Source organism: Theropithecus gelada, chromosome 3 (assembly GCF_003255815.1).
Source record: "Theropithecus gelada isolate Dixy chromosome 3, Tgel_1.0, whole genome shotgun sequence".
NCBI classification, from domain to species: domain Eukaryota; kingdom Metazoa; phylum Chordata; class Mammalia; order Primates; family Cercopithecidae; genus Theropithecus; species Theropithecus gelada.
Genome location: NC_037670.1, coordinates 115,720,507 through 115,733,066, shown reverse-complemented (window position 1 = coordinate 115,733,066; position 12,560 = coordinate 115,720,507). Strand labels below are relative to the sequence as shown.

General features: G+C 39.9%; 1 protein-coding gene across 2 annotated transcripts in view; it reads right to left on the bottom strand.

The window, feature by feature from the left end:
* STEAP4 (STEAP4 metalloreductase) overlaps nucleotides 1–11,698 on the bottom strand; it is a 28,175-nt gene extending 16,477 nt beyond the window's left edge. For both annotated transcript variants that reach the window (XM_025380077.1, XM_025380076.1), the window contains exon 1: nucleotides 11,578–11,698. The gene's annotated coding sequence lies outside the window, so the exon portion shown is untranslated. The remainder of the gene's footprint in view (nucleotides 1–11,577) is intronic.
* Nucleotides 11,699–12,560: the final 862 nt, after the last annotated feature.

Sequence of the window (12,560 nt, the reverse complement as noted above, 5' to 3'; positions counted from 1 at the left end):
AATTTTACAAAAATATACAAATTAAAAATGCAAAAAAGTTTTATATGAAAAATTTGGAGGTAATCATTATAAAAACAACTGTAAAGACAAGAGTCTTTCATCAGTTTCAATCATCACAACCTAATTTTTAGTAACAGAAAATAGTATGCTGGGATCCATCATTAGATAAGTTGGCATAGAAGAACCTACAAAGCTTGGTTTGGAGGGATTCAGAAAGAGAGAGGACATGGTAGTGGTACAGACAGACAGATGTTTTCTCAGCACCTTTTCTCAGCACCAGTGATCTTTAATCATTGGAGCAACTTCTTAGTTGCTTATGAAAATACAAATACCTCTGCAAAGGGCTACACTAAGGCTTATGAAAATGCAAAGGGTTACACTAGAAACCAGTGGTTCTCAACCCTGGTGCATATGAGAATCAGGTAGAGATCCTGATGACCCAGACTCTTGGAGAATCTGAATCAACTGGTCTAGGGTAGAGCCTGGGCATTTTTCTTAAGCTCCCCCAGGTGATTCAAACGTACAGCCAAGCTTGAGAACCACTGCCTTAAAGCTTTTATCAGCTTTTATGTTAGCTTTCATTTAATGGCCTGCTACAGTCGTTCTTCTTCCTGGTAACACATTAGAATCAGCTGGGGAGCTGTTAAAATGCTAGGAAACCACCTCCTGAGATTCTGAATCAGTTGATCTGAGGTAGAGCCTAGGCATCTGTATTTTAAAAACCAAACTAAAACAAACTTAAGTGATTCTAAAGAGCACCCGTTTTGGAGAACCACTGGAGGTGGAAAAAGGTAAAGTTATCTTTTTCTTTTCCTTTTTATTTTGGAGAGGTGTGGTAGGGAAAGGAAAGATAAGAGGAAGAACAGGATGTTGAGGTTGTAACGAGTTGCAGAAACTTCACCTTCCTTACAATTTTTTCCTCTAAGTCTTCTTTGGCTGAGAAGCTAGAATTCCTCTCTTTTTGAGAACCAGAGGCAAAATGAGTACGTTTGAGTGTGAGTGTGCAGGCCTCGGAAAAGAGAGAGTTCAAAGTATGCCAGATTCAAGACTTGTCAAACTGTAGTTAAGGTTTGTTCCGTAACTCTCTCGAGGAAACCTTAAAGAGTTGTCTTCCAAGAGCCATGAAATCATAATTTGATCAGATCTACTTATACATCTACTCAGTACCCCTAGCAGCAACTATCACAGAGTACAGCATAATGTGATAACGTGTCATTAATCAGTTGGGTGAAACCATTAATAAAATCATTCTGCCTGTTTCTCTTTTTGAGAATTCAGCTTTGAATTCTGAAATAATCATTCATCCAAACATCTGAATTCCTCAGACGCTATCCCCTCTGGGCACATACAACCACTAGTGTAGCACACAAATCAGAGATCTGGCTTGGCACCTTCCACAGTTGGAATGCAAATAACACCTTCAAACTGTATGAGATGTGACAGGATTTTTTATTTTAATTTAACGGCTGTAAATAGGAGGGATTTTTTTAAGTCCTTCCTTCTGTTTTATTATTCTTTCTGAATTTCAACCCAAAAGCCCTTGATGACTTGATGACATATTTGTAATGAGCCGAAACCCATCAATCAAATGTTCCCTTTCATCACAAGGCAAAAGGGCAGGAGGGGGTTCTGCAACTATGTCAGTCTTGTTGTGATTCACAGCATTTGCTTTAATATATCCCAGGGACAATTAGAAAGCAAAAAGTATTAAAAAAATAAAAACCTTCCATGAACACACAAATGTATCCAATTATTCACTAAGCTATTTCTGTATTTAGTGAGATCAAGGCTCTCTAGGGATAACAAACATTCACATTCAAGTACATGTTCTTTTATTGGCAGGTATGTATTACTGTAGCAAAATCAGAAGACCTTGGTTTAAAAAGATCACTGATTACAGTTTATTTAAAAAAATGCCCATAATAAATGGCTTTTTCTAACATTTTTGGACAGTTCAATCTTTAAGCCATATATAAGTCATTTGAAAATATAAATGTATATTTTAAAATTTAGCTTTGTAGGTAGAAGTAGTGCCGTTTGCAAGGGCAATTTCTTCCTGGTGATATTCATGTATAAATTTCAAATTCTTTATTTTAATATACACATTAACACATTCCTTCATCAAATATTTATTGATCACCTGTTGTGTAGCACATACTGTTCTATAGGTTGAGGGTAAAGAGGTGAAGAATATAGATCTCACATAGAGTTTGAAAATGTTATCTCCTTACAAAGTGCTAAGCCTGATCTCTGAATTTGTGTGCTTCAAAAACTGTGTGTGTGTATATTATTATAAGAAAGTTGGACAACGCACACATAAAAATAAGATGATTTCAGATGGTAGTAAGTGTTCAGAAGAATTCTGAGTAGAGTGATAGAATAGAAAATGCTGGGAGGAGAGAGAGAGGGAGACTAGTTTTGAGAATTGTTTAGCATAAGTCTCTCCAAGGAGGTGCCAGTCAAGTGAGGGTTGCCAGATTTAGCAAATAAAAATACATAATGCCAATTAAACTCAAATGTCAGATAAACAAGGAATACTTTTCTAGCATAAGTATATCCTCTGCAATATATGGTGCAGATTTGTACTAAAAACACAAATGTGTTTTAATATGAAATTCAAGTTTGAGTGGGCATGATGTATTTTATCTGGCAACCTTAAATCAAGCTGAGATTTGACAGGCAAGAAGGAGTTTGCAGGTGAGTTTTCCAGGCAGAGGGGAAAGTGAGTGCATATGTATGAACTAAGTGTGGTAGCAAAGGGCAACCCTTACAAAAATACAGATGCCCCTCAATTTGTGATGGAGTTACCTCCCAAAAAACACATCATAAGTTGAAAACATTGTGACAGAAATGCAATTTGTACACCTAAACTGCCAACATTTTAGCTTGGCCAAATCTACCTTAAATATGTTCAGAATACTTAATTAGCCTATAGTTGGGCAAAATCATCTAACATGAAGTCTATTTTATAAGAAAGTGTTGATTACCTCGTGTAACTTATTGAATACTGTATTGAAAGTGAAAAACAGAATGGTTGTTCGGGTACTCAAAGTATGGCTTCTCCTGAGTGCATATTGCCTCTGTGCCATTGTCAAGTCAAAAAATCTTAAGTTGAGCCATTAACTTACATAAGTTGGGGACAATCTGTACTCAATTTAAAATAGCCTAATTTGCAACTAGGTTAGTAAAGAAGCTATTACTGACATTTAAAAATAATTTCATAGCTGGGTCATATGAAGTGAAAGATTATGAAATGCTTTTATATATCTGTAGCTCTTTTTAACTGAGTGAGAATTAGAGAATGTGGTCAGAGGAACAGGGTCCACTGGAAAGAAACTTCAAGCTTGTGTATTAGTATCTCTTCTTAATTGAATATCAACCAGAACTAAGATAAACCATTCTGATATTAAAATATAATTTGATTGGAGATTTTAATTATAATTACATCAAACTGGTTCTTGGAAACATAAACACACACACACACCCCTTTTACTCCAGGGGGAGAGGAACTTGAGTTAAAGAGAGTAAAAGCTTGCCCAAACTAATTTTCAGAACCTACATCTAATTTCTTAGACATGTGCACTTCTCATAAGTTCATATTGCTGCCCATTCTCTTATTATCACATCAGTTTAAGTAAAAATTACAGCAATCCTGTAGCATGATAAATCATCAACTTGTGATTTCCAAAATAAGTTCTAGTAACTACTTAAGTTACTAATGGCTATAGATTAATATAAATATATCATTTAAAGCTCTTTTTCTACATAAAGAAACTACTTCAGGTTGGTTGCTAAAAAACTGATTATTTCAATTGTTTTGTGAGAAAATGTTTTGTATCCCATAGCAACTGAATTTGCTGATTAGTTTTTATGCTAGATAATAGAATGGCACACAAAAACACAGTAATCTTAACTTGCACAGTTTCCTCAAGTCACAACAACATAATTAAAGGCAATCTTTACATTAATGTTCTATGGACATATATCTTACATGAATTACTAACAACTAGCTATGAACTAACTATGTCATATGCGGCAACTAAAGTGATTGTTAGTAATATTTTACTAACACTCTATAAATTATGAGGAAAGTGAGGTAATAGAGATCTACGTTAACTATTTTAATTGTATTTTAGGAGAAAATTATTTATCTTAAATTTAGGTTCTTTGTTGAAATTCTAGTTCAATTAAAAATCTCATTAATACATGTTGCCACATTTTGATCTCAGCAGTATCTGTCAAGATAAATTAAGATTATTTTATAATTCTCTGGCCCAGAATTTCATCAGGTAGGTTCATTATCTGCTGTTCAAGCTGGTTAGTTTATCTGATTAAAGCCCAGGACTCATGACAACAAGGTCAGGGATTCAGTTGTGTCTCTGGGTTAATTTACCTTGACTTCCATTTACATATTAAATCCTGAACAAGTTCTTACAAATCTGTGGGTCACCAAAGATTAAGCATCCGGTCAGACCAGGACCAGTGGATTGCCACTATCAGAAAAACAGCTCTATCTCATGGCTTTGGTGGCATTTGGCTTGTATGCACTATATAAGCATTTGCTTAATCTGATGATCTGCATCAACTCCCCTAATATTTAGTGTTCATTAGTGAGTTTTGCTTTTCTAGGTCTATTGCGGTCAGAGATATTTGGGAAATAAATTGTAATTTCAATTTTGAATTAACTTTGTTCAAATAAAATTTCTTAAGAATGGGCATTTATCTTTACATTAAGGCCAATAGGAGTTATCTAAATACTGCTAACTGCCAGTTAGTTTGGAGACAGCAGTTTTGTTGTGGATCTTGACCCCAGCCCCAGTCCTTGCTGTTGGAGGAGCTCCATTCTGCTTTAGGGTATCTCCCAACCATTTTTAGAAATCTCCAGGGGCAGTCCGCAATGCTTATGAATATAGCCTACTTCATCTTCTTTTGGGTAACTTCTAATGTGGCACTGAGAGGCAAGGACTCCCCAGGGCCCCAATGCCTCTGATATTTGCTGAGACCCATCAGATGGAGCTGCTGGGCATAATCTGGCCTTGCAGCTGCTCCATTTCTGACCCCAGGGAAGAAAGTGCTCTTGAAATTCTCTCCTCTAACCTTTTGTAATATTCTGATATACAAGCTTGAGAGCAGTGCTAGTTGATAAATATTTTAAAATAAATAGCTCTTTCTTTTTAGTTTCAAGGTTTTTATTTTAGTTTAGTTTTTGAGACATACCCTTGCTCTGTCACCGAGGCTGGAGTGCAGTGGTGTGATCTCAGCTCACTGCAACCTCTGCCTCCTGGGTTCAAGCGATTCTCATGCCTCAGCTTCCTGAGTAGCTGGGATTATAGGCGCGTGCCACCACATTCAGCTCATTTTTTTTTTTTTTTTGTATTTTTAGTAGAGACGGGATTTCACCATGTTGGCCAGGCTGGTTTTGAACTCCTGGCCTCAAGTGATCAGTCCCTCCCTCCACGTCTCCTATGCCCCCTTCCCCACCTTCGGCCTCCCAAAGTGCTAGAATTACAGGTATGAGCCACTGTGCCTGGCCTAGTTTTCAGGTTTTTAATCTTGGCCTTTCAGTGCTGTGGCTATGGCCAGCTTGCCAGCTAGGAGCTTGAAATCAGTCATGGAGTTTTTACCTTATGATAATCACCAAATGCTACAAATCAGGACTTTTTTTTCCTTAGAGAGCCATTTGCCAACATACCACTGGCTCTTCCCCTGCCTCTTACACCCTTCTCCCCAAGACTCTGGAATGTGACCACAAAAATGGGAAAATAATTGGGCTCATATTACAAAATATTACAAATAAATTTGTAACTACAATACAGTATAGCCACATAATAGGGACACTAAATCAGGAAATACCAAGGTTCCTGCAGTTTCTTCTGCTTTAAATAAAACATTATAATAATTTCAACTATTCACTTTATATGTGCTATATAGTTCAAATAAATAAATGAGATAATACCATTTTCCCAGTCCTGGCTGAATCTTAGGCATCAATCTATTTCCTTAGGGCCTCCCCTTCTTACAAGGTTCCTAAGTATTTTTATGAAAACAGAATCCATGTGGTTTCCCTACCCCAACAAAGGTTCCAGACCCTCTCTACCTCACACATGGCATCAACACAATTTTAGCTATAAACCTGATACCTTTAGAATCTTGGTTCCCTAAGGGAGATAGATACAGGGACCCATCTGTGTACCACCACCCCCAGCACATATTTTACAGTTATTCAGACACACCTAAAAAATAAGGTAAGTGCAGTCTAGGATCTCAACTATGAAAACCAGAGGCAACTGGCACACTTTCATTATTAACTGCAATGAACCATTTACCAACCTGCTAATTGCTTTCTCCTCAATCTCCTCCCATTTCTTGTACCACTTATGTCAGGGAATTGAATAGGATGAAGAAATCACTTTAGTACTTTGGTACTGGAGAAGAGCATATCATTCTTAGACAGGGTCTTGCTTTGTCACCCAGGCAGGAGTGCAGTGGCATGATTATGGCTGCTCATGCAGCCTTGACCTCCCAGGCTCAAGAGATCTTCCCGCCTCTGCCTCCCGTGTAGCTGATACTACATGTATGCACTACTATACTTAGCTAACGTTTTAATTTTTATTTTTTGTAGAGATGGGGTCTTACCATTGCCCAGGCTCATCTTGAATTCCTGGTCTCAAGTGATTCTCCCACCTCAACCTCCTAAAGTGCTGAGATTATAGGCATGAGCCACTGCACCTGGCCCCATATCACATTTTTTTCTTTTTTCCAGACAGCTGGAGTGCAGTGGTGCCATCCTCTGCCTCCTGGGTTCAAACTATTCTCCCACCTCAGCCTCCCAGGTAGCTGGGACTACAGGTGTGCACCACCACGCCCAGCTAATTTTTGTATTTTTGGTGGAGACGTGGTTTCATCACGTTGGCCAGGCTGGTCTTGAACTCCTGAGCTCAGGCGATATGCCCACCTCAGCCTCCCACGGTGCTAGGATTACAGGCGTGAGCCACTGTGTTTGGCCCCATATCACTCTTTAAAATAAATTAGAATACAAAACATTACAAATAAATTTGTAACTACAATACAGTATAGCAACATAATAGGGACACTAAATCAGGAAATACCAAGGTTCCTGCAGTTTCTTCTGCTTTAAATAAAACGTTATAATAACTTCAACTGCTCACTTCATATGTGCTATACAGTTCAAAGCAACCTCATGCCTCTCCCTGAATGGTAGGAAGTTAAAATGTGGACTTTGCCACTGCACTTTGACCCTGTTAATTAACATTGTGCAGGTAGCATCCATACTCATTATGTACTATGTTCATAAGGTAAGCATATTCCAAAAGTAAAAATCAGTGTTATTAGCAAAGCCTTGTTTTCAACAGAGATTTATTGAATAGCCATGCTAAGAGCAATAAAGTGAGAAACGAGATGGACCCTGTCCTCAAGGAGCTTTGGTCTTGGGAAAGATGAAGCATATAATCAAATTGTTGCAATGCATAGTGTAAGGGCCAGAGCAGAGGAATGTGCAGAGAGGATGGGAGCCTACAGGCGAGGAGGGACTTGAATCTGTCGGGAAGCAGAACAAGGAAGTTTTCCAAAGTCTGTGCAAAAGTTTTGCAGCCACAATGTAACTTGAGCTCAAAACTGTTTTCATACCCTGTAAAAAGAGCAGGTATAGATGGAAGATGAACAATCAGCGATGACCGTTAATTATCCCTTCCTATTTCTGCTCTCCATGGTGCTAATGCCATCAGCTCTCTGAGCCCTGGCTCTGTTCCTAATGCATTTTTTTTTTCTTTAATATTGGGTGCTGGCCAGGTACGGTCACTCACTCCTGTAATCCCAGCATTTTGGGAGGCCAAGACAGGCAGATCACTTAAGGTCAGGAGTTCAAGACCAGACTGGCAAAAATGGCGAAACCCCATCTCTACTAAAAATGCAAAAATTAGGTGGGCTTAGTGGTGCATGCCTGTAATTCTAGCTACCCAGGAGGCTGAGGCAGGAGAATTGCTTCAGCCCAGGAGACGGAGGTTGCAGTGAGCCGACATCGTGCTACTGTACTCCAGCCTGAGTGAAGGAGTGAGACTGTTTCAAAAAAAAAAAAAAAAAAAAAAATTGGGTGCTGAGGCCAAAGTGACTAGCTTGTATTCTACTAATAACCTTCCAAGAGCTGTGCTATATAGTTCTATTAAATTATCTTTTAGCCTTCTTTTTATTTAGAATTACAGGCCCTAACTTTTCAAAATTACTCTTTGCACATATTTTCCTTCTTTTTAAGATGAAAAGGGAACTTTATCCTGATGTTAGGATTGATCATATAATCTACATTTAAAAAAAAAAAAAAAGTCTGGCCAGGCACGGTGGCTCACACCTGTAATCCTAGCACTTTGGGAGGCCAAGGCGGATGGATCACCTGAGGTCTGGAGTTCGAGACCAGCCTGGCCAACACGGCGAAACCCCGTCTCTACTAAACATACAAAAATTAGCTGGGCATGGTGGTGGGCACCTATAATCCCAGCTACTCAGGAGGCTGAGGCAGGACAATTGCTTGAACCCAGGGAGCGGAGGTTGCAGTGAGCCAAGATCCTGCCACTGCACTCCAGCCTGGGTGACAGAGTGAGACTCAGTCAAAAAAAAAAAAAAAAAAAAAAAAAAAAAAAGTCCTCCCCAAATAGAAATATGTGACTGCCAAAGTACAGTACAGTAAGACCTCTCCACACATGACTGAATAAACTCTTCAGAACATTGTGGAGAAGAATTTAGATTGGGCTGTCAATGTCCTGCCTAGTTAATTGGAGCGTACACGCTTCCTTCAGTAGAATAGCGTGTTCTTTTGCAGGGATATATTTCTGAAAGAGGATCTTTGAACAGCACAAGGATCCACTGTTTTCTATTCCTTAATGATTTGGGAGGAACAAATTGTTCATGTATGTAGGCCAAGTATGTTTTCTTAGCATGTTTTGTTTTATGCATTAATTATTCCTTAGTTATTTATTTAGTTTGATTTCTTCCACGACTGATTTCTTTTCAACAAAAGGACAAATGCTAATTCAAATCACTTCGGAAATGACCTACAAGTCATTAGAAATATCTTGAGTGGAGTTAACACAGCATATATAACTGTTCAGGAAGTTTTCATAATTCACCAATAAACCATTCTCTTTAAATTTAAAAAGAACAAACAGGTAACTTCAGAGGTCTTATCTCTGTAAACCTTACATTATCATTACCTGGCATAAACTTACAACAAACAAACAAACAAACAAAACCCCACCCAGAAAACGTCATTATCCCTATCCTCTTCTGCATTGTTATAGTATGAATTCTTGGTAGATGTAGCTGCAGGCACTAGCAAATGACCTTCTCAGAGGACAACCTGGAGAAAACTTAGCTACAAAGTGCCCTAGCAAAGTGCCCAATCTTCAGGTTTTGAAGGACTACTGTTTTGCTGCTTGTGTGTGTGTGTGTGTGTGTGTGTCTGTTGCTAGCAACTTACCAGTTTTCCCAATATTTTCCCAAAAAAAAAGATGATTTTTAAGTAGCATTTGATAAACATGTCTAAATTAATTATGAAGAGAACTAGATGGTAAGGATCCTAAAACAGTGGAATGTGTTTCTGAGAGTGACAACAGAATCAGCTACCCAGCCTTTAAAAAGAGAATTTATAACCTTTTAATAACAGAATAATAGTAGGGTGATTCAGGGGAAGTCCTTCAAGAGACAAAGTAACGCAGAGTGACCACTCCGAGTTTCTTCAAATATAAAATTCCATAACTTATTTTTCTTAAAATTGTTCACACATAGTGCAAGGCCTAAGGTTTTTAATTTAACAAGCTGAAAAAGTCTATTTAGTTCCTTCTAAACAACAGTTAGCAAGCTTTAGTAAGACAGAAGTCTGGAAATTGTTCTTCAGCCAGGGGCCAGGCCTTGTACACCTGATTTCTGAACAATGTGAACTTCAACAATGTGAACAATGTGAACCTCAGTGGAACCGTAAAATGTTACGAAATAGAAAAAGTGCTATGACCCAATTTCTCTGTACACATGTACTATTTACTTTACAACCTTGGAGCCTGATAAATAGGAAGTGTCTCATCCTGTTTTCTGGGTTGGCAGTGTTTGCCATGCAGGTAGAATACATGTAGGTCGAATCTCATATTGTGCTAAATCACAGCATTCTGAAAAACTTGGGACCTTGTAAAAGGCCATATCTCAGAAAAGTTACTGCTTCAAATAAATGTGCCATTTTATAAAATTATACCTACTGTATCAGAAAAAAATGTTCTCTCATGTGAGTGACATTTAGATGACTGCCGTTTGTAGGAAATAGGGCATTCTCACATAGCAAGGCTGAAGAATGGTTTTGTAAGCTGAGAGTATTTTCTGAATGATAAATGTGGTAGAACTTGAAGATGCTCCTGTGGGAAGAGACTCTCCCCCCACAACTGGAGAGTTTCCTTATAAAAGTGGAACCTGCATTATTATGAAAAAAGTAACCACTGAATTATAGTTGTAGCATTAAGGAGATTTTCCATATATTTCAAACTTGCAGGCATCTTTAGTCACAGCTTTTCACCTTGTTAGAGTTGAACTGTCTGGATCATCTGGCCCCAACAGCCAGCCTTTTATTTTATATCTGTGGAAACTGAGGCTGAGATATTGAGCTTCTAGTTTTTCTAGAACTAGGAATAGTATTCTCCCTTCCCTCTCCCATTCTCTATCCAATTCACTTTCTCAGCTCACTGAAACCTCTGCCTCCCGGGTTCAAGCGATTCTCCTGTCTCAGCCTCCTGAGTAGCTGGGATTACAGGCACCTGCCACCACGCCTGGCTAAGTTTTGTATTTCTAGTAGAGACTGGGTTGCACCATGTTCGCCAGGCTGGTCTGGCACTCCTGACCTCAAGTGATCTACTGGCCTCGGCCTCCCAAAGTGTTGGGATTACAGGTTTGAGCCACCGTGCCCAGCCTCAGTACACCAATCTTTTAAAGAAATTTCCTAAATAACCATCTAGAGGTGGGAAGAAAAATAATAAAATTCTGTCTCTGGACAAACAAACAGAACTGAGGCTTTATTTACTCTTCACAATAAATTACATTCTGAACAATCTTCCTCCAGAAAAGTAACCTTTAAATTGCATGAGGAAATTTAAATCAAGATCAAAGATGGAAGTGGTTGCAGGTATCAGGACAAATTTCTAGCTACTGGTCAAGAAGCAGCTTCGGGTCTGAGACCTTGGAGATTGCTAAAGCCACATTCTTCCAGCCTGCTTTTTGATGGGCGCCCCAATAGTGCGCCAATCCAGAAGTAAGATGCAGAGAAGAATCTAATCCCCTAATTTTCCCACTATGGGCTTCTCTGCACCCTGTGGTAGGGGTGAGCGTTAAACTCCAGGAAGTTAGAAGCTTGACGAATCGCGGAGCTGCCTCAGGTGACTTTCCCCGAAAGGGATGCCAGGGCGCGGCGGGGAGTTTGCAAGCACCTGTTCCTCAGTGCTAGTGGGCTGGGGAGTGGGGTCCTAGCAGCAGGGACTGGAGGTGAGCTGAGGCAGATAAGGGACGGGAGCCTTGTGGCGAAAAGTGACCCACCTGTGGGAGAGGCGCTTCCGAGGAGGAAGCGTCCTGCGCAGCCGGTGCGCGCCGCGGGCCGGGCGGGTAGAGAGAAGTTTCGCGGCGCCTGCAGCTCAGTGCTGGGGCTTGTGGCTCTGGCTGCTATAAGAAGCCAGAGAAGGGCGGGACGGTCCGCGAAATTTCGCAAGAGAAGCGGAGAGGAACTTGTTTCCTGGAAGAGTTCAAGCTGAGAATCCCAGCAGCTGGAAGGACCGGAACTTCTATACTGCGGTGCTGCTGATGGTGCCGCTGACCCCTGGGAAGCGGGGATTTTAAGGATTTCACCCGAGACTTGGCATCTGTGCATCCCAGGGTGATTGAGGTTTGAAGAGGTCTAGGAATACCCCTTTCCTAAAGGAGCAAGAAGGATCTCTTTGAGTAGCTGAGAAAACAGCACCTGGACTAGGCTTCTAGGCAATTCTTTTGCCATCTTAGTTTATAGAAAAGGTGGTATCTTTCCCCTCTGCCTGGAAGCCATGGGTTCTTATGGGGCTCATGACTTGGAAGATCTTGAGTTTTCAGGTCTTAATTTAGGTAGATTAAAGAAATAAAACAAATGAAAGAGGGATAGGGATACCTTATGATATGTATACAAGTGGATTCGTGTGTCTTTCTATATAGTAGGTCAGACACCACAGCTATGGTTGTTTAAGATTGAAATAATCCTGATAACCTATGGGGCAAGCATCCCCACACTCCCAAACTCTGTAATCTAAATCCCAGAGTCTTCCCAATGATCTCCACCCAGCCATAGGTCTTAAATTCCACAGTATACGCTTGCCAAGCTCCAGAGGCCCAGTTACATGGGAGGCCTGTTCCTCCCGTGGAAGGGGGTTGTTAAGTCAACTTTCCCTTTGTCTGGATTGCAGCTCTCCTCATAGCTTCTTGTGGGGTCGGTCAGACCCCATGTCTTTCAAGAAGTCTTTTCTGAGCCATTGGTTGCAATTAATATTTTCTTTCTC